The sequence below is a fragment of the Haliotis rufescens genome, unplaced genomic scaffold (assembly GCF_023055435.1).
Source record: "Haliotis rufescens isolate VD_foot unplaced genomic scaffold, xgHalRufe1.0.p SCAF_17, whole genome shotgun sequence".
In the NCBI taxonomy this organism is placed as follows: Eukaryota; Metazoa; Mollusca; class Gastropoda; order Lepetellida; family Haliotidae; genus Haliotis; species Haliotis rufescens.
In genome coordinates this window covers 9,144,791-9,167,557 of record NW_025963857.1, presented here as the reverse complement: position 1 = coordinate 9,167,557, position 22,767 = coordinate 9,144,791, and the positions used below count along the sequence as shown (strand labels likewise).

The 22,767-nt window shown below is 40.4% G+C and overlaps 2 long non-coding RNA genes across 2 annotated transcripts; both read left to right on the top strand.

Moving 5' to 3' along the window:
- Nucleotides 1–7,431: 7,431 nt before the first annotated feature.
- LOC125381093 lies at nt 7,432–9,758 on the top strand. Its single transcript, XR_007221694.1, has 3 exons — nt 7,432–7,534; nt 8,411–8,545; nt 9,588–9,758. It is a non-coding gene; the product is annotated as an uncharacterized LOC125381093 (long non-coding RNA).
- Nucleotides 9,759–14,899: 5,141 nt separating this feature from the next.
- On the top strand, nt 14,900–17,721 carry LOC124122778. The gene is made up of 3 exons (XR_006859221.2): nt 14,900–14,986; nt 15,495–15,595; nt 17,659–17,721. It is a non-coding gene; the product is annotated as an uncharacterized LOC124122778 (long non-coding RNA).
- Nucleotides 17,722–22,767: the final 5,046 nt, after the last annotated feature.

The window sequence follows — 22,767 nt, the reverse complement described above, 5'->3', positions numbered from 1 at the left end:
TGGATGGTGTCCAAAAATATATCCCCAAACGACAACTGTGGGAGATATTTCACAAATATTATGTTTGTTATAATTTCCATTTTGCAATTACAGTCCTGTGTGTGTGCATGAGTATCATTTCCTCATAATTAATTTGATTTATCCCTCTCTCAGGACAATTCCGTATACTGCTCTGAAAGGTCTTGGTTTATCAATACCATACCCATTTCTAAGGTTTCACAGAAGTGGCTAAAACAGAGGAACTTCCTCGTACCGAGCTGACCTCAACACCAAGCTAACACGTGTAATAACTAAAATACTGTTCATCGCGGCATTAAAACAGACTCTTCACGCTAAAGTTCGTGGTTTAGGCTTTCGTTCGTTATGCAGGAGGCCGCGTTCGATTCCTCACATGCGTAAAATGTGTGAAGTCCATTTCTAGTTTTTGCCATGATTGTGCTTCAACAATGCTAAAAGAAAGCTTCAAACTAAACTCACTAACTCACAATCACGACAGCATACAACTAATAGACATATTTGATACAGGTTCTGATCTCGGGTTCATCATCTACCGAGAGGCTATCGCCCAGCTTCCTGTGTCTCAGCTGTGGGCAGTCCTCTTCTTCAACATGCTCTTTGTGATGGGAATAGATTCTCTGGTATACAATATTAATAACGTGATATTCAGTACATCCACTACAGTATGCGCAGTGTATTTGATAGGTTAACCAACAACTTAGGACAGAACAGGTTCCAGTGTTCCACCATCCGTAGCCTATGCGCAGTGTAGTTGATAGGTTAAGCAACAACTCAGGACAGTACAGATTCCAGTGTTCCCCCCCATCCGTAGCCTATGTGCACTGTAGTTAATAGGTTAACCAACAACTCAGGACAGAACAGGTTCCAGTGTTCCACCATCCGTAGCCTATGCGCAGTGTAGTTGATAGGTTAAGCAACAACTCAGGACAGTACAGATTCCAGTGTTCCCCCCCATCCGTAGCCTATGTGCACTGTAGTTAATAGGTTAACCAACAACTCAGGACAACCGATTCCAGGGTTCCCCCCATCCGTAGCCTATGTGCAGTGTAGTTAATAGGTTAACCAACAACTCAGGACAACCGATTCCAGGGTTCCCCCCATCCGTAGCCTATGTGCACTGTAGTTAATAGGTTAACCAACAACTCAGGACAGAACAGGTTCCAGGGTTCCCCCCATCCGTAGCCTATGTGCACTGTAGTTGATAGGTTAACCAACAACTCAGGACAACCGATTCCAGGGTTCCCCCCATCCGTAGCCTATGCGCAGTGTAGTTGATAGGTTAACCAACTCAGGACAGAACAGGTTCCATTGCTCCCCCCATCCGTAGCCTATGTGCAGTGTAGTTGATAGGTTAACCAACAACTCAGGACAGTACAGATTCCAGTGTTCCCCCCATCCGTAGCCTATGTGCACTGTAGTTGATAGGTTAACCAACAACTCAGGACAACCGATTCCAGGGTTCCCCCCATCCGTAGCCTATGTGCAGTGTAGTTGATAGGTTAACCAACTCAGGACAGAACAGGTTCCATTGCTCCCCCCATCCGTAGCCTATGTGCAGTGTAGTTGATAGGTTAACCAACAACTCAGGACAGAACAGGTTCCAGTGTTCCCCCATCCGTAGCCTATGTGCACTGTAGTTAATAGGTTAACCAACAACTCAGGACAGTACAGGTTCCAGTGTTCAGATTACACCACAGATTAACAATATATCACGAGTTTCACACATTGCTTCAATTCATTATTTGACTAAAACAGACAAAAGTCACTAGTACAACAACGCGACCGTGTGTATTCACGGATAATGGAGGATACAAAATCGTGAAAGAGAGACGATGAACCTTGTCCATCTTATATGGATTATGGTTTTGCATTGCCTTCAGCAACGTTCCATCAATCACGGCAAATGGACACCAGGAGTGGGCTTCACGTTATTTACAGACCGTCGTCATATATCTGGAATATTGCTGAGTGCGGCGTTAACAACAAACAAACTTATAATCTACAGTTGAGACAATATACTTATGCCATAGCTTTAAAGTGGGATTCAAGGGGAATAGTCTAACTTTAAATAAATTATGATCCAATAAAACATAAACAGTATATATAAGTATATAATAACATTCTAGTTAGTGAGTTACATACTCGTAACCTGAGCATTTTTTCAGCAACACAACGACCCATTCTAGTGACGGAAACGATGGAACGCCGATCACCATTATATGATCACCAAGAATCACCAATATATATAGCACCTATTCCACACATCTATAGTAACCTATAAATAGCTCAGCCAAATCATCAAGGATGACTGGCAGTTTATCGCCACTCTTTGATGACAGCTATTTGGTAAAGTCTCCCGTCGCCTGAGTCGTTTTGACGCAGTGTACTTTGAATAAGCGACAAAACCTTTCCACATTTATAAGAAATCTCTGCCAAAAACAGAGGCGATTGTACGATTCCGACCGCCATGAGTATGTGTTTATGAATCACTCTCAAAGAGTGATGACACCAGGTAAACCTAAACTGACCCACCGGTGACACTCATCACAAACACAGAAATTTATGAGCCACTATGAAATACACATGTAGTGATGATACCAGGTGTTCGCGAAAAGGTGAGCGTATCCTGTCTCACCGTTGGCACGCCACACAAACCTATGCAAAGGCAGGTGACCTGAAAAAACGGGAATATGGTGTACAAGTCAAAATAGGCAATTGTATCGGACACTATTTCTGTTACTGATGTGTCAAATTTGGAAATGGCCTCTACGTGTATTCATAAAACTTTTTTAAAGCTTTACTGATACCCTGGATGTTGTAATCTTGATCAAACAACAACAGGAGTTGTATAACGCTCTTCGAAATCTAGGTAGAAAGAGCCTGCTCGTTTGTTCCTCAAAAGTTGTGAAATGTAGACGCCAAGGGCTGGAGCTGCAGGATTATTGCTCGACATGAAGGGAAAGTTGACAATTGGAAAGATGAAGTCCACCCTCTTGTCATACAGTTTTATGGAGCGTGTTTTATCACTCTGAATGTTTAAGCATAGAAGTCGGTGTATTACTACGCACACGTAACCTTTGCACACGTAATTGCTTATAATAATGACGACATTATTCAATCCATATGGTGTGTTATTACCAAGGATGCTACAATCAATTCCAAAATAAAAAAAATGTGGTGGCCTCCATTTCTTCATCAAAGTGCTATCCTTGAACTAATAGCAAACAGAAACCTTGTCAGCTTCTTCTAAACCATTTCAATTAAACAATTCATCACCATTTGAGGAACGATGAGAGAGATCATTCAGTAGTTCTGTTATCCTAACATTCGCTGCACATAAATCATACGGTACGTTTTGGGATAGGGTAATTAACTGAACTAATAAAATGTAACAGTTGTTGTTAAGACGATGCATAAATGTCAGATTGACAGGCACAAAATATAAGTATCTGTGAATGGTGTTCTGCCTGAAACTGAAAGAGTTTTCAACCTTATCTTTCCAGTGTATATATGAATATATACCGTCGAGAAAAAGAAAGTGTACACTTGAAAATTGGATTTGACAAACAATTACAAACGTTCTGAAAACGTTACAAGGCTGAAAAAAGTCGCCGAACCACTGCAAATTGAAGGTCCAAAACGCAACTATGATGCCCATGTCAAATACATCACCATCGAATAATCCCTTCTCGTTTGTTTTAGCAATCATCAAACATTGGTGTATACTTTCTTCTGCCCGGCAGTTTAAAATTCCATTGATAAATTCCATTGTTTTGAAAAGTTATTTTCCTTTCGACTGAATTTACATTGGCATGGAAGTGTCTATGTGTCCTTTGCTTGGAATGATATATGCACACACATGCTTTAAATAGATACATAGCCAAACCAATGGTTGATTTTGTATATCTGTAAGTGTCATCTCAGCTGTAGTTCCAATATACTAATGTACAGAGTTAACTATTGGATTTCAACTTCCATATTCTTTGAATGTGACTTTTCGGCACAGATGATATAATATTAATCAGTCAATTGCTTGAAAGAATACAGAAGTTACCACACAGCAAGTGCAACCAATGTCAGTTCAGTATATCTTAAAGCCGCTGGAAGACACCATTCTTAAAAAGCAAACCAAACAAAGTATACAACCGAAATGTTTCTGAGAATGATGCAATGTGCTGTTATAATTTACTCAAAATGATATACCGATTAAATTATCAGTACATTTTGAATACGTTAAACGAAATGTTATTTGACCACTTTGAATATGCGGGTGAGATGTTACATAAATTTAACAATTATAAAAAGTACAACTTGTAGACAAGATGTTGTAAATGGTTTCAGATTACTATGCGCACGTCAGCAAGCTATACTAACCAATGAACAAGCTGTGCCTGTTCTTTAATCAGTCCCAGTCAGTGCCAATCTTTTATTTGTCTACTGCCAGGGAACATCTGAACAACCGCCATCACAAGTGCTCATTGTGGATCTAAACATGGCGGAGAGTGAAATATTTCTGGACGATGTCTGTCGCAAAGAGAATAGAAACAGTTCAGTAGCAGCCAGAGAGGAATGGACGAGAAAAAGAGAGTACATCCTGTCGCTCCTTGGGTTCACTGTGGGCCTTGGGTCTCTGTGGCGATTCCCCTACCTTTGTAACAAGAATGGCGGTGGTCAATATGAAACGTGTATTCGCTCAATTTGAAACTTTATAAATCTTAGGGACCATGAGCTATTAAAATGTTATCGTGTTCCAAATATAATACCATGCCAGTGTTAGATAACGCTACAGACATTATGCATACCGTGAACATTGATGTTGAGCTATACGTTGTGAATGATATAACTTTGAGATGTACGATCAGTAAGCGAGTTGTAAAGATTTGCAGTTATTTAGACAATTAACAACATGTAATTCATCCACAGACACACAACCTCTCAGCCATTGAAATGCTAACGTTTTCCAATTATACCATACCATACCAGTGTTGGATAACGCTAAAATACAGTACGACTGAATGTAAAATACGAACAAAATATTTGTATCCAATTAATTCAAATCAATAAATGTGGTGTTCGTTTGAGGCAAAGAACCTTGTAATTACTACTTGAAATGTGCTCGTTATAAAAGGGCTGGTGTTAGGAAGATGCATTTTGTTGGCACAGACATAATACTCCGAACATTTCACTGTAATACAAACCCATTTATGTGTTTGATAATAGTCAACGTTCCTTTCATGTCGGGCAATAGTCCAGCGGCTCCAGTCTTTCATGTCTACCTTTCACTTTTGAGGTACAATCGAGCATTTACAAGAAAGTGGTGACAGGAGTATGCTGTGCGGCGTCAGGCAGCAAACTTTCTCTTTTTTATGAAAAGTGTGTGAGTGGCTGGTGCAACCGGTAGGGCAGGACATGCTTACCCTTTTCGCGAACATCTGGTGTCATCACTGATTTTACATTAATGGAAACTGTTTCGACAGATAATCGAGATTGGTTATTCTCTGGTGGTGACCATGGGATGAGAATGATGTGTCTTGTGTCTTGTCGTCATTTGTTCTACTTGTGGCTCATGTCGTTGTTGACAGGTGCGTTTCTCATTCCTTACTTTATTGGAATCATCACGTGCTCTGTCCCGCTGTTTTTCCTGGAGATCACCATCAGCCAGTTCTCAAGCAGGAGTGCAGCACACGTATGGGTTCTCTGTCCTCTGTTTAAAGGTTAGATGTTCCATCGTTGCATCGTCACATATCATGTAACCTAAATCCTTATCGGACTTTGGAGCGTTACTATACACCTGCGCAGTTTGCATTTGTATTACTATTTAAAACATATACGCACCATTAATGTAAAGTGTGTAAATATTAGACAATGAAATTATATTATCATTTAGCCTGTGATCAACAGGCTTTGTCCAAGGTATCGGAATTTCTCGGGTATCAGCATTTTCATTCGGAAGTGTGCTGTACAATGTCATAATTACCTGGTTACGTTACTTTTGTTCAAACTAAACAATAAAAACACATGCAGATGTACCTTAGTACGGAGAGTGACTTCCTCCACCCAGGTTACCAGGTACTTCATTGTGAGATCAACCAAGTCACAGAATCCGACCAACCCATCCTCATTTAAATCAGCGCTTGCGACAACGGGGTTATGGTAACCTACTCTCACCGGAGTGAGTGAGTGAGTATGGTTTTACGCCGCTTTTAGCAATATTCCAGCAATGTCACGGCGGGGGACACCGGAAATGGGCTTCACACATTGTACCCATGTCTGGAATAGAACCCGGGTCTTTGGCGTGACGAGCGAACGCTTTAACCACAAAGCTACCCGACCGCCCCTACTCTCAACGGAATCAAGACAAGGCAGTGTTACTGTATGCTGTCATTCGGGCGTTTATATTTCGTTACTGTGAATTTATACTGAAACAACTCCTGAAACTTCGAATATTAAGTGGTATTAATATAAGCGTGATCATTCTGTTATGATAAATAGTCTGACGTCACCATCTCAATCTGTCCTATGACTATCCTAGCACAGAGTTGCACTCGCTGATGGGACGAGTTTGATTGGATGACGTACTCTCAAACCTTTCGATTCGGGCTCAAACCGAAGCTGTGAAAGCGAATAGTCCAGGGTATTTATGATTATAGAATGGTGATATAGTACCCTGGGTAATCGAGGATGAACATTGGGTAATTAGACGTATCGTAAAGTGTGTATATGTCAGCCAATGAAATAATATTATCATGCAGACTGCAATAAACACGTTTTGTTTCAGGTATCGGTATCTCTCAGGTATTCGCCTGTTCGTTCGGAAGTGTGCTGTACAATGTCATAATTACCTGGTCCATCTATTACATCTACACGTCCTTCTGGTCCGTGTTGCCATGGACAACGTGCGACAACTGGTGGAACACTCCCTTGTGCGTCAATAGGCTTGGGAACGTTTCATCCATCAGCGAGACCCACGCTAACTCAAATGTAGTAGATGACCGCCTTGTCTACTCAGCATGGAGAAAGTCGAATGTAACATTGACAGCATCAGAAGAATTTTGGCAGTAAGCGAATGATTGTAGCATGCATAGTCTACTTCCAGACTACTATTTATAGTTAAGCAACTGGAATAAATGTAGAATAAATGAGTAAGGACATGCTTAACCTTTCCGCGAACACCCGGTGTCGTCACTGATTATCAGTGATCCGTTCATATTATTTTCACTGCTATTTTGTCTTTTACTTCCAATGGAACCTGTGTGCGGTTATTCTCTAGCGTTGACGTTTTGTATTATCTATCCAACAACGTCACTAACACTCATTGACACACTGTGAATAAGCCAAACATATGAAACCGTTGCTTATTGTGAGGTCCATTTACTGTGGCAGATATGGAACACTGAGGGTGTCAAGTGGAATCAACAACTTCGGATCAGTCCAGGTTCATCTCCTTCTCTGTAACCTTGCTTCCTGGGTTGTAGTGTTCCTCTGTGTCACGAAAGGCATCAGGTCTGTAGGAAAGGTGAGAAGCGCCATTCGTAAAGCAACCACCACGCTGATTCCATTATATCATCTCTTCATGTAGGCCCCATGGGGAATCCTGGATAGAATTGACCCCATATGGTGTCAACCATGATATAATTTTAAGGGATGTTTAGGATTTTTAAGATATACAATATTGTTCTCTGGAAGGAGAAGTCAAGTGTTTTGGGGACCCATTTAGATTTACAACACATATTTTTTTCGAAACATCCTGCATGTCCTCTGAACATTTTACTATATGGGTTAAAAGGCAAAATAATGTGTACCATCATATTTGAGAACAGATTACACCACCTTCTCCCAAATAAATAGTGGTCTACGCTTACCTATGCTTCTTGTCATGAAGATCCGGGGTTGAATAGGTCTTCAGCAACCCATGCTTGCCGTAAAAGGCGAACGGGATCTGGTGGTCAGGCTAGCTGACTTGGTTGAAGCGTGTCATCTATGCTCATGATATCAATCACTGGCTTGTCTGGTCCATACTCGATTATTTACAGAGCGCCGCCATATAGCTGGAATATTGCTGAGTGCGGCGTAAAACAACAAACCAACCAACGAACTATGATTCTTGTTACGTCGGCTAAAATGATTCGAGTGGTCAGGTTCTTTGACGCATTACGTCTAACCGTGCCCCGATGGCGTGGATCTGTGCTCATGCTTTTTAATCACTGGTCCAGTCTCGATTATTTACAATGATTTATAATGAATTTTATATAGTTGGAACATTCCTGGCTGATGCATTGAGCAACATTCACACACTCATTCACTTGCTGTAACACTGTTTTAGTGGTGTCTTATTGTAACAATTCTTGGTTGAATGTTGTCCTCACTTGATACTACAGGTTGGTATTTGCAGGTGGTATATGTGACTGCATTGGTGCCGTATGTCCTGCTGACGGTGCTGCTCATAAGGTCGTGCATGATGCCGGGAGCAGGGGAGGGAATACTGTACTTCTTACGTCCAGACTTCTCACGACTAGCTTCTGTTCAGGTTAGACTACATGAAACACGTGCCAAAAGAATGTCTGTTTAAGCAACCCATCTTTGCTTTGGTCGGATTTCGCAATACTTCTCTGTCTTGGTGCTCCCTTGTGTCATCCCCTGCAATGTTCCTCTGAACACCGATACTTTGTAGCCGTTGCCCATTGCCTTATTGCCAGTATGTTTATCTGCATTCTACCATGACTAAATAAAACGCGAACTCTTTGGTGTTAGCAAATATACTGAGTGAAGCTGCATGAGTCCAAAACAAACAAACCGAACAAAATATGTTCAATATATACTCAAGGAGTTTGTTTACACCGTAATACTTCACTCGAACATATGAAAGGCATTGGAAGCATATAAGCACGGCAACTTGGTTACCTAACATGAAGTGGGCATTCCTAGAGAAAACAAAGCAAGCTTTGCAAGGCTTTCGCTCTACATCGCACGTCGCCATTATGACGTTATATCGCTCATTGTGACGCTAAAGATATGACGTTACAGTCGTATATAGAAAAGCGCCAAAATTCCAAGCTCTCTGTTGTCTCCAAAACGTAAATACATTCCCTTTGTAGATTTCTATCGTGTTTTCTGCGAGAAATGTATTGCCATCCTTTGAAATATTGTAGTAACCGCATCTGTGCATTGTGTAACCTGTAATTGTAGATATAATTATTTTGATATGCCTACCGACAATGACAGTAAAAGTGATATTCTATGAATATTAGCTTCCGCGGTGATACGGCCGTCAAACCAGCTGTTGCAATGAGAGGGGGTTTATATAAGTTATATAATCTGACGGGGAGACAGAGCAAAGAGAGAGACATATATCTATAGCTCTTTGCTGTAAATCTTCAAATGATTTTATATATTTAAATATTATTATTACAACACGTCTCACAGCTCTTACAAAACAGCATTAATAACCTAATATATCTACATGCTTCTCTTTGCTATACGATGAATAATTTATTTTAAAATACAAATACCATTATTATGCCATCTCTCACAGTTCTTAAAAGACAACATTAACGACCTTCTTTGCATAGGTGTGGTTGGAAGCGCTGCTCCAAGGTTTTATTTCAACGAGCGTTACGTACGGCGGACTCATCACCATGAGCAGCTACAACAACTTCTACAACAGACCATTGAAGTAAATAGTCATATTTAACTTCTGAACGTAGTTACAAACAGCGTGGTCTTTAATAATGATGACGATGATGAAAGTTCAAGTAATAACAATTCATTTCCACGCATTGTACATTCTTGAAAGTACTCCGGCCTCTTACCTCCTATTCATGTTTGTGAAAGAGATTCTGGCGTGTGAAAATAGAAGAGGAGTGATTGATATTCCAACTGATGTAAATAAGTCCGAATTCATTATGAATCTAAGCATGGGTGAAATATTACGAAAGATCCCATATGGAGGGGCTGCAGATGCCGTGATGGAGACCAGTAAATAAAAGCGACAAAACGACTCCCGTGCGGCTTCGAATATATTATAAGGATGTGTTTATGAATCACTATCAAAAAGTTTGATACTAGGTGTTTGCGAAATGATGAGCGTATCCTGTTCCACCGGTGGCGCCGTCACAAACACATGGACGGGCAAGTCAATCACCCACCCGAAAACATACGGGAAACGATGGCAAAAGTCAAAACGGGAAAACACACCAGACATCATTTGTGTCCACCACATGTCGGCCATAAGAAAAACATTTAGAAGCTATACTGAGGTTTTGAATGTTGTAAGGAATGTTTAAAATAATGATGTACCATGTAGAAAATCATGTGGCAAATGCTAAATCGTTGTGCAACGATGTTTGTTCTTAAACCAACCATTGCCTTAATAATATAATTCTCGACTTGTTGAAACTATTCGCAACCTAAAAGTATTTCATATTTCGTCAGATGTTAATAGTTGGACGCCTTGTATTTCAGTGACGTTGTGTTAGTTACCGTCATTGGTCAAGCAAGTAGTGTATTCTGTGGTCTGGTGGTCTTCTCCACTCTGGGATTCATGGCACACCAGGCGCAGATACCGATATCAGAAGTTGTATCCTCGGGTAAATATCTCTGTTCCCTTCATATACTCACTGATACATATGTACCACCTGTCACAGAGATGTGCAGGAGCTGTGAAAGAAATAACAGCTTAGGTGACAGCTGACACCCACTCGCAACATTGAATTAATGACGTACCTTTGAAAGTTACACCCAATTATGTTCGAGGGAATTGCACTTTAAGCATTGAGGAGACAGCTGTAGAAGTTCCAGTCGGTTGTTATATCTATTATGATGGGAAGCCTGATATAGGTTATGTTTGGAGAAGTACCAACACGCTAACCTGGAAACCACAGTGTGGCATGATCTAAACATTATTCAAATCTAATGTAGAAATAGGAAACGTCAACTCCAGAAAAAGTCAATCTCGATTATCGGAAAAAAAACACATTCTACTTTGCGTAAAAGGCAAAATTGTGGCGCATATTATATGAATGGATCTCTGAAAATCAACCATGACACTAGTTGTTAGCGAAAAGGATAAGCACGTCCTGTCGTAACCGAAGCACCCGCCACTCGCACAATTTGCATGAAAATGAAGTATGTGTTGCCTGACACCACATAGAAGCAACAAAGAAAATGGCCATGGAAATATATATTAACAAATATGATGAAAAAGACGTCGGTGGATTGTATCCATAAATATACAACCCAAAACGATAACTGTGGGAGATATTTCACAAATATCATGTTTGTAATAATTTCTATTTAGCAATTACAGTCCATTTGTGTGTATGGGTATTATATCCTAATGATTTGGTATATAATTCTCACGGGACAATGACCAGGTACTTGGGGTCAACTGGTCTTAGGAGCCGACATTTCGAAATTCGCCCTCATAATTCCTGGTTTGGCAACACCATACCTTTTCCTAAAGTTTCCGCGAAGTGGTTAAAATCCAGGAACTTCGTCATCCCGATCTTTCCTCAACACCAAGCTGACTCGTCGTATAACTGAAATACTGTTCAAAGCGGCGTTAAAACAGACTTTTCACACTAAAGATGCGGTGCTGGGGTGGTGGTTCAAGCTTTCGCTCGTTATGCAGGTAGCCCACGATCGATTTCTCACTTAAGAATGTGTGAAGCCCATTTCTGGCTTTCCCACCACGATTTTGCTGGGACATTGCTAAAATAAGCGTAAAACAAAACTCACTCACTCACACTCACGACAGCATACAACTTATAGACATACATGTATCTGTCACAGGTTCTGGTCTCGGATTCATCATCTACCCAGAGGCCATCGCACAGCTTCCCGTGTCTCAGCTGTGGGCAGTCCTCTTCTTTATCATGCTCTTTATGATGGGAATAGATTCTATGGTATACAATATTAATAACGTTGTGATATTATCGGATGACTCTTTCATGACACGTTAACCTGCTGTTCAAGGGCGTTGTAATGCTGGAAGGAAACTGCACTACCAACTAAAATATAAATTTTGTGAATATGTAAAGTGTTCGCAAAACGCAGGTGCCATGTGAGTGAACAGTAGTGAGTGAGTATTTTGTAACATGATCTACTGCGATGAATGTCTAAAGAGTGACTGTGGTTTTCCGTCACACTTAGCAATATTCCAGACATGGCGATGGGCACGAAGACCATTCATACATAATCACTTTGGTTCTTTCGTTTAAGGACGGTAAGGTAACCCCGTCATTAAAGTGAGAGCTCTTGGTGTCAGCCCCGTGAAAATCAGGGTTAGAGTCGGTCTTCAGTCACCTATTCTTGATGTACTCATAGGACCGGAAGGTCAGGCTCGGTGACTTGGTCAATTGTGTGTCATCGTATGGCATGGATCGTTGCTCATAATATCAATCACTTGATTGTTTTCAGACCGCTGTCATTTAGCTAGAATATTGCTGTGTGCCGCGTTAAGCAACAAACAATGAACTTTATGCCAGTATCTATGCATTTCGTAAAGAGCAATTGAAATGGTTCGGATGGTCAGGCTCGTTGACCAGGTTGGCGACCGCCTGAGACGTTACGGATAAGAATGGGATTGGCTGGTTCAGAACGACGTTTTAGAGCTACTTCTTGCCCCTTCGTCCGTAGATTACTGAGTAAGAGCATATGTTTACACAAGGTGGAATTAATGTACAAAGATGAAAATTGAATGACGAAGCCAAACAGGGGAGAAGCCAATTAAGTATAATTAAGGTGTCGTGATTGTACTGGGTGTTAACACGGAGCTGGCTATGGTAACACTAACAATAAGGCAATCAAGGTGTCCAATTGTGTTTGGTGATCCCCCATCCGTAGCCTGTGTTCAGTGTAGTTGATAGGTTAACCAACAACTCAGTCCAAAAGGTTCCACTGTTCCCCCAATCCGTAGCCTATGTGCAGTGTATACGTAGTTGATAGGTTAACCAATAACTTAGTACAGAACAGGTTCCAGTGTTCTACCCCGTAGCCTATGTGCAGTGTAGTTGTAGGTTAACCAACAACTCAGGACAGAACAGGTTCCAGTGTTCAGATTACACCACAGAATCAACAATATATCTCGAGTTTCACACATTGCTCCAATTCATTATTTGATTAATAGAGACCAGAGTCTGAGGCTTATGGTTTTGCATTAACTTCAGCAACATTCCATCAATATCACGGCAAATGGACACCAGGAGCTTCACGTCAATCACTTAACAACTTGATATACATCATCACCACCATATACTCATTACCACTTCGTATTTTCGCAGTTTGGTCTTACGGAAACAACCATAGCTGGAATCACTGAGGCGTGTCCAAAGTACCTTCAACAACGGAGAATGTGTGTCACTGCTGGGGTGTGTCTAGTTGGCTTCGTTGTGTCCATTCCCTTTGTAACCGAGGTACGTATATCTCTTAGCAAAACCTGTTTATTTGATTGAGATCTGATCTGAGAACAAATTTGACCTTCCCTACAAAACATTATTCCTGTAATAACGTTAACGATTTCGGGTGTAAGGTAGTCTGAGACTTGGTTGAGGTGTTTATTCATTGCACAGAGCAACACGTGACACAGAAACCTAAGACATTATCATAATGATTATCGCACATGTTATTATGACTGATAACTACGTTATTTATATGTCTACGGCGTTGCAAGTATGATTACTATGTTAAGATGAATGACAAAGGAGCCAGGTATAACGGTAGGACTAAGTTGCCACTGCATTTGCCTACACCCTACGAAACACAACTTGGTCATGTTAAAGTATTAAGTAAATAGCTTCCCTAAAACCATTAACCAGCCTCAAAATTTGTCTTGTTTTTTGTTCAAAACATGGAAAGCGTAAACATGAAGGTCTATAACGAATTTTGAAAGCTTTGCTCATTTCTAAAAGTAAGCAGATTTAGTATACTAAAACGGGACCATATCATACCTTATCCTTCGACACTGTCATGAAAACTACATTGGATATTTATTGTTTGTCATTAAATGTTGATGTCATATGATGGCTCTGAGTATGAGTAATACGACAAGGCAGATGTGACAGGGGACATATATCGATATCAAATTAACCAGGTTGGATTTGTGACATGTAAATAAAAAACATAATCCCATCATCATATAAAAACACTACTAAGAGCAGAGTTCATTGTATGATTCTGACTATTTTATAAACATGTGTTTATGAATCACTATCAAATAGTGATTCTTGTGGAAAGTATTTTGTTACTCTGTACCTTGTTTTATAGATCTAAATATGAGTCAGATGAGGCGGTTTTACAGACCACCTTTATTTGTAGCTCAGGTGGGAAATCACTTTAAGGACAAATGGCTATTTGACCGGTATTGAACACCTATCGTGGTGGCAATTTCTGCGTTAACACAGAACACAAGAAAATCAAAGCATGATACATTATTATGATACTAAAGAGAACAATCTCTGGTTATTCTGGGACCGCCTCCGTGGTCTTGTGGTAGAGCGTCCGCCCGGAGAGCGGAAGGTCCAGGGTTCGATCCTGGGCCGCGTCATACAAAAAGACGTTAAAAGATTGTACTTGTTGTTACCCTGTCTGGCGCTCGGCATTAAGGGGCTAAAACAAGGACTGGTCGGCTCGGAGTCAGTATACTGTGTCTGAGTTGGGTATTCATGTTAAACTGCGGCATGGTATCTCAGTGAGCTAGCACTATAAATCGGCATCAGTCCGGACTAGTACAAGCAGCCACACACACACATACACGTGCATGCACGTCGCTATATAAGTGCAATAATCTTGGACGCGACGTTAAACCCAATTTCACCTCACCTGGTTATTCTGGAACGAAGGCTGCGAAACCTGATGTTATCTTCTGTGCAGGGTGGAATTTACCTCTTCCAACTGATAGAGTGGTACGCCTCCTCTTTCAGCACACTGCTCATTGGCTGTCTCGAGTGTGTCGTCATCAACTGGATATACGGTAAAACCATGTGGCACAAGATGGCAAATGTCATTAATACTATGTATGTATTTTGTATGCAAATTGATTGAGCTATGGGTGAAGCTGAGCATGTGTATCCTGTTCGCTAACACCTGGTGTCATCACAATGTTGGATTTTACACCAATCTGCACAATTTGATAGTATATCCACACAATTGTCAGATTGTGTAGAGGTAGAGTTACAGGTTACTTGTGAAGTAGATACTTGATGATAGTTGGGCATTTCTGAATCTTCTGATGACGGGTTCAAAACAGATTCGATTATTATTGAGTAATCAACACCGTACTAGCAGTCGTAGGTTTTACGCTAGTTGTAAAGGCCCAGGACCTGCATCATCTCCTGGTTTTCCCCAACATCAAGCTGCCTCACCATCGGTGTTAACGCCACCCGGGTAACTTATAGTGACAAAACAATCAATGCTGCTTTATCGGTGTAACACCTAGACCTACAGTCGCACAGTGTTAACGTCGCTTTTATGTGTTGTAGGTTCAAAGAGACTCAGCAATGATATTGAGATGATGACAGGAAGGCGATTTCCAGTGTTGCTCAAAATCCTGTCATCCTATTTAACGCCTTTCATTCTCTTTGTAAGTACGCACCAAAGGGTTTACAAGATCAAGAATTGATGTAATATGTTATCCGTTGTTCGAGTGAATGAATGTCTGTTGATTGGGCGAAACGAGTGATCAAACTAGCGATACTGTGCAAAATGCGATGCCAAGTCAAAACGCCAATCTCGCGCAATCTTAGTTCTCCTTGTGAAAGAACAAACAAAACCATACGCAATTACTTGTACAAAATGTTGTCCATCGCTGTCAACTATCAGCGCTCATTTACAGTTACGCTTTGGCTTCCATTTGTCCATGGCTAATCACCTAGCAGCGCCAATTATCTCTTGGCTTCCATCTTCCATGTTCTCTGCCACATAGCATTTGTTCCAAAGCTCCATTAACATACGTGCAAAGAGAGATAAATTGCTGGATCCAGCAAATGTACCACCAAATCCCTGTCTCGAAGATTAACCATAATCCTTAATAAAATCAAGGAGGGACTTTCTATATATTCACAGAAAGTATTTGAGACAACTGGATTAATATCATGTGGATTCTGAAAAACAAAAGGATTTGCTTGACTTTTTGCAATCTCAAACAAGGACCAAGTTCAATTTTGTCAAAACATTTGTTTTCTTTTCAACTTTGTGCATCGCTGTCCCATATGACAAACTTAAGGAAAAACTTCATTCCTTGATCCATAGGGCTTTTGTTAACAAAACGTGGTGAACATAGATACGGTTATGTATCTATATTCAGAGGTTCGGGACAATTTGTGAAAAATGAAAGCAAATGCCGTCTGAAGTTTACTGAGAAAACAATATGTGAAATGCCGGAGTCCCCATTGATAACATCTACGTAAAATTTTGGGGTAAGACATTTAGGTAAGAAGTAGTGGTAGAGCGTCCGCCCGGAGAGCGGGAGGTCCGGGGTTCGATCCCCGGCCGCGTCATACCAAGAGACGTTAAAAGATGGTACTTGCTGTTACCCTGTCTGGCGCTCGGCATTAAGGGGCTAAAACAAGGACTGGTCGGATCGGAATCAGTATACTGTGTCTGAGTGGGGTAGTCATGTTAAACTGCGGCATGGTATCTCAGTAAGCTAGCACTATATAAATCGGCATCGGTCCGGACTAGAACAAACAGCCACACAAACACATACATGTACATGCACGTCGCTATATAAGTGCAATAATCTTGGACGCGACGTTAAACCCAATTTCACCTCACCTCACCTCACCTCACCTCACGTCATGCATATGAATCAGAGTTTCTGTCCGGATGGGCAAAGTCAAAAGAAGGTAATTCGGCAAAGAAGTTTAACTTAAGCTTCAGGTATATCGATGATCTGACATCTTTCAATAATAATCATATTGCCAATTCCCTTCCACTGATTCACCCACCTGAACGAGAATAAAATGGAGACCAGTGAGACCGCCTCTTCTGTTTCATATTTAGATCTATGCATTAAGACTGTATGACAAGAGGGATGACTTCAACTTTCCAATAGTCAACTTTCCCTTCATGTCAAGCAATATTCCAGCAGCTCCAGCCTTTGGTGTCTACATTTCACATGCTCTTTCTACAAGATTTCAAAGAACTTCATACAACTCTTGCTCAGAAGTTGTTTGATCAAGGTTACAGCATGCAAGGCCTCTGTAATGCTTTCAAAAATGTTTATGGCAGACATGGGGAGGATATTATCCAAATTTGACGCATCAGTGACAAAAGATTATGTCCAATGCAATTCCCTATTTTGACTTTTAACATATGTTCCCGTGTTTATTCCAGTGAACAATTGACTTGCCTTTGCATGTGTTTGTAACGTGTGCCATCGGTGGAGCCGGATACGTTCACCTTTTCGCGAACACCTGATAGCACTACTATTTGATAGTGATTCATTAACACATGCTTATGATATACTCAGAATCGACTCTGCTTTATGCAGATATTTCTATTGGATATGGAAAGGGTTTTGTCTCGCTATTCACTCGATGAAGGAGTAAGTATATACTCCAAAACGTTGTGTTCCTCATAATAAAGAAATTAACATCCATAAATTCTCTCCCTTACGTACAGAGTAGCTTCATTTACTTTCAGGCTTCCCTGATATGCTCCCTGTTTCTGTATGATCCACCAAGCTACGGCGAGTACATCTACCCTGAATATGCAAAGGTGATAGGCATCATGGTTGCAGTGGTGATGTCTTTGCCCATACCTATCACCTTTGTGTACCAAGTTGTCATGGGGAAGGGGAGCTTTTTCGAGGTACGTTTTCATCCATTGTACTTGAATCCTTTCGTCTGTGATATTCTGTAAATCATGAAATTAAAGCGTCGCCAAATCAGCGCAAGTACCGACCCCTAACCTAGAATGTGTTATGACATTAACGCGATTAAACCTGACTTTGAAGTGTGAACATACTTATATTAAATCGGCTTACAGAAGTGATGTCGTACTTTGAAGAAGCCGATTTAGGACACCAACCCAAGCACATGTTAGACTCGCATTAATACAAACAATGGTCCAGAACTAATCAATTTTTCTGCGAAACATTTCTTTTGCAGCGCTTGAGTCTTGCAACCAGACCTTCACCTGAGTGGGGACCATCGCGAGTGGAAGACAGGGAGATATACCTTCAGAACTCTGAAAGCTACCCACAGAGCATTCTCATGCGGACAAGATCACCATGATGACACTTCAACGCTATTCGGGATGACATGGATATAAATTAAGTTTTGTTTATTACCGTGTAATGTTTCAGCTGACAATTTACAAACATTTAATATGGCCATATGTGTTTAACTTTATATCCTCAAGTTTCAACATGTGAAGGGCGTATAAACTACCGTGTAAAGAATTTACACTTGAAAATTAAAATTAACCAAAAAACTACAAACGTTATCAAAACTTTACATGGCTGAAAACAGCCGCCGAAACTTATTAAACGTAAGGTTAAATCCACATCTATGATAACCGTATCAAATACATCACCATCGAATAACCATTTCTTGTATTTTTCCTTTTATCCACCATCAAACATTAACATATACTTTCTATGCCCGGCAGTTTATAATTATGTTTAACATTGTAACTATAGGGGTAATACTTTTAGAAGAAATAGTGTTGGTATTAATGTATCAGGACATATTTCCAAGGTATTACCTTATATTCGCATTTGTGTAGTGTGTGAAAATGGTTGACCTGCACCATACATTACTATACCATTTTCCGTCGTGTTAAAAAAACGCATGAAAATTCAACAGAAACGTTATTTTCAGTTTCTTAACAAACAATGTAACATATTTGGACATGTTGATATTTCAAGCCGTTAGAGTGTAGCAGTTGTGTGTGCAGCATATCATTTAATTATGTATGGGTTTCAATAATTACTGCCTCTTTTTGACCTGTGTACTCATTCATTATTATATCAAGGTATTTGTTTTCATTTAATTCGCTCTATGGCGCGTCTTGTCAATATTAATATTACTGAAGATCACGTTGTATCGTATTTTGTGTCCCCCTTAGTAATCCCATAGAATAGAATTCTGAAAACCTTCCACGAATTTTCTCAAGTGAAACGTATTGGGTTTTTTTTTTTTTATGAATGGTTTTGGATGTTGTTTAATTTTTTATGAATGGTTTTGAAATAATATGCAGGTACTATCTCCTTCCGACGTTGTTTAATGGTTTGTTTTTTATGAATGGTTTTAAAAATAATATGCAGGTATGATCTCCTTCCGATGCTGTTTAATGTTTTTTTTTATATTCATGGTTTATGAAATAATATGCAGGCACTACCTCCTTTCTGATGTTGTTAATGGTTTATGTTTTATGAATGGTTTATGTTTCTTTGTCACACCATATCAAAAGAGTCCAGACGTAATTTATGTGCGACATTCACAGGCTATACGGCATTTCAACTGATCGGAAAGCCTCTGACAGGACAACGATTTTGATGTCCATAAGCACATGACCATGATTGCCGTACATTTTACGAGATTTTATTCAAGGAATGACACAAACTCGTCCTCGTTCCTGTCAAGGATAATGCACAAGTAACTGAAAAATCATTACAAATAATGTACGAGCCAGAAAAACCTGAAAGCTGAAATAAATGAACAATAAATAAATGAAAGTATATACAACACAAACATGATGCACAACACAAACATTCGTAATACACGAGAATATTTGACTTCGTGCTTCTATATCCTTGCTGCATTTTAATTGCACCGGATGTTTGCACTGTACGTATGATTTGTACGGTTTGATCGTTGTAGCCAGTACATTCATAATGCACGTGCTTAACATTAATGAATGAACATAACATTTGCATTACAGAAAGTGCGTCAGTAAGCTGTTAATTCGTTAATCTACAATTGTAACAATATAGTTACGTCATAGTTTTTTAAGCGGGACTCACATGAAATAGCATAACTTCAACTTATGATCCAATACATCCATTAACATTTATAATAGTACGGAAACTTTAATGGTAGTATATAATCGCATTCTGGTGAATGAGTGAGTGAGTTAAATGGCACAAGCAGTATTTCAGCCATACAGCGATCCATTCTATTGACGGAAACGAATGAACGACGTCGTGTCAAGAATCGACTGCCAGGCCCAGCGATCTATCAATTTACTTAGCACCTTCTTCACACAGTTATAATTAACTGTAAATAATTACTTCTTTGACAGGCATTTAGAAGTTGGGGTACTAACTAAGGATAGGATTTATGGATGAACAACTTCTTTATTACAATTCAGAGCGACGTTTCGGTGTAGGTGCCAAAACCGTTATCGAGCAAGTGATACACAGAGTATGGTTGACAAGTATATCTACAGGTATATCAGAGAAAGGTATATATCTACTTAAATGTCTTGTCTGCCCTGAAGAACTTCAGCAGAGATTTTATTCATGTATCGGCCCACCGACCCACGATACATTACAACATTAATATTGACAAGGAGCGCCATGAAGCGACTTGAAGAGAAGTGCCACGTGCACGATTTTACAAACTAATATTGATGAATGTGTACACAGTTTAAAAAGAAGTAAAACCTGTTGAAACCCAAACATGATTACAAGGCATGCCTCATATCTCTAGATCCAATGCAAACTGCAATATGTACCTGCCGTTTTATAATAGGTTTTTTGTTCATGTGCTGAACATAATAATATTTTGATTGAACATAAACTGACGTCCAAAAAAGTCCACCAACTCTTTGAGAGACGATTGAAGCAAAGCGAATTTATGTTGGAAGGTAAAACAAAGTATATATTTCATAAGAGTGGCGTATTAGGATCATGTGAACTCCATGAAAGATGAAACTTTACAAGTAACAATGACACAAAGATACATGGGGTCAAAATGAGATTATTAACATTTTCATTGTCAAAACACATGAGTAGGAACACACATGTAAGTCATTGCATAGTCATAAGTCACTGGTTTCATATTGAGTATGTCCACCTCGTGCACAAACACGTCTCCGGACCGATCACGTCAAAACGCCTGGTGACGTTAGTGTTATTCCGTTGCTATGTCTCGATAAAACATCGCTCCAGGTCTTGACGGTTGACTGGTGGTACGGGTCGCCTTGCCTGTCAAGATGATCCCACGAATGTTTAATGGGGTTTATGTCAGGAGAACGTGCGGGGGAAAGTCGTCATACCGGAAGATTATTCCGCGTGGCTGTTGTTGGATAAATGGCAGGACAACGGGTCGCCAAACTTCATCCCGATGCCTCTGTGCAGTAATGTTTTGTTGAATGATAACCAGTCCCATCTTCAAGTCTTCACAGATCTCTCTCCAGACCATTGCACCCTCTAATCTCTCTCTTCATGATTTTAATTCAGGTGCTTTTGTGAGTTGATGCACTTAACGAATTAAGACATGTTTTATTATAGTATAGATCATGATTATCGATCAGATCTTCTTCACTGGTCGCCGCCATTTTGTTTGAAGCAAATGCAAGTGATATGAGAGATGAAATCTGATTGGTCAATAGGAGGGACATAACTCGTAATAGCCACTCTCTCTGGTTCTAGTAAAATGACATGCATTTTTTAATAATACTGCCAAAGTATGATCTACCTTAGAAAATGTGGAACTATACACAAAGAAAAAAGTTAAGCACACACTTATTTCTGAACCATAACGAATGGCAAAAATCATGGCATGGGATGACTGACCACACGAGCTGGGCGATACCAATGTCATCGGATAGAACATTTTACAACAAACAAAGAACATATTAGTGAGTTGTGATTGAAATTTACTGACAAAAACATCATGGTAACACAGGTACTGTTTTTGACATTAGACAATACCTAAAAAAAGTATGGAGCTGCAGGATTAAGTAAACGAGTTACGTTTGATGTTTCATGTGAAAAGGTTCCTAAAGTCTCTACTTGACATGACACGTGAAACAGATCAGTAGCAGGTATAACCGCCACGTGCCCGGATGACGCATTCCACCCTACGTATCATGCCTCCAGTTGGATCTGTTGATGGGTCAACAACAACCACTCCTGATGCAGTGCTGCTTCCAATTGGCGTAAATCTTGCACAGTAGGATCTCGTGCCTATATGCGCCGCCCCAGAATATCCCAAACATGTTCAAGTGGGTAAAAATCTGGGCTCATTGCTGGCTAGGGTATAGTCGTTATTGCATTGGCCCTTATGTAATCCACGACTGCATGCGAACGATGAGGACTGGCATTGTCACCCATGTACTGAGTTCGAGTAGCAAGAGAGTGGTTGTCAAAATGAGGAACGACGACTCGCCTCAAAACGTCCCGGATGTACTGAGCCCCTGTTAAGTTGCCCCTTATGGTGACCAAATCCAACCTGCAATCATGGGAATTACGACACCCCCAAACCATTACCGAGCCCCTGCAGGAGGCAACAGTCGGTTTAATGTTCCTGGGGGTGTAGGCCGTGTTCCGGTGCCTCCAAATGCTCGTTCTTCCATCAGTGACGTGGAGCAGAAAGCTACTTTCGTCTGACCAATGGATCCGTCTCAGATTTCAGTTCTGTCGCGCAATACACCATGCCAAACGAGCAGCTTTGTGGTGATCTCTCAACAAGGGACGCCTTGTGACCCATCTTGCCCTCAGTCCTGCTGCTTTCAGTCGGTTCCTGACGGTTCTGGTGCTGAAACGACGATTGGGCAACAACAGCTGTTTCAAACGAGAAC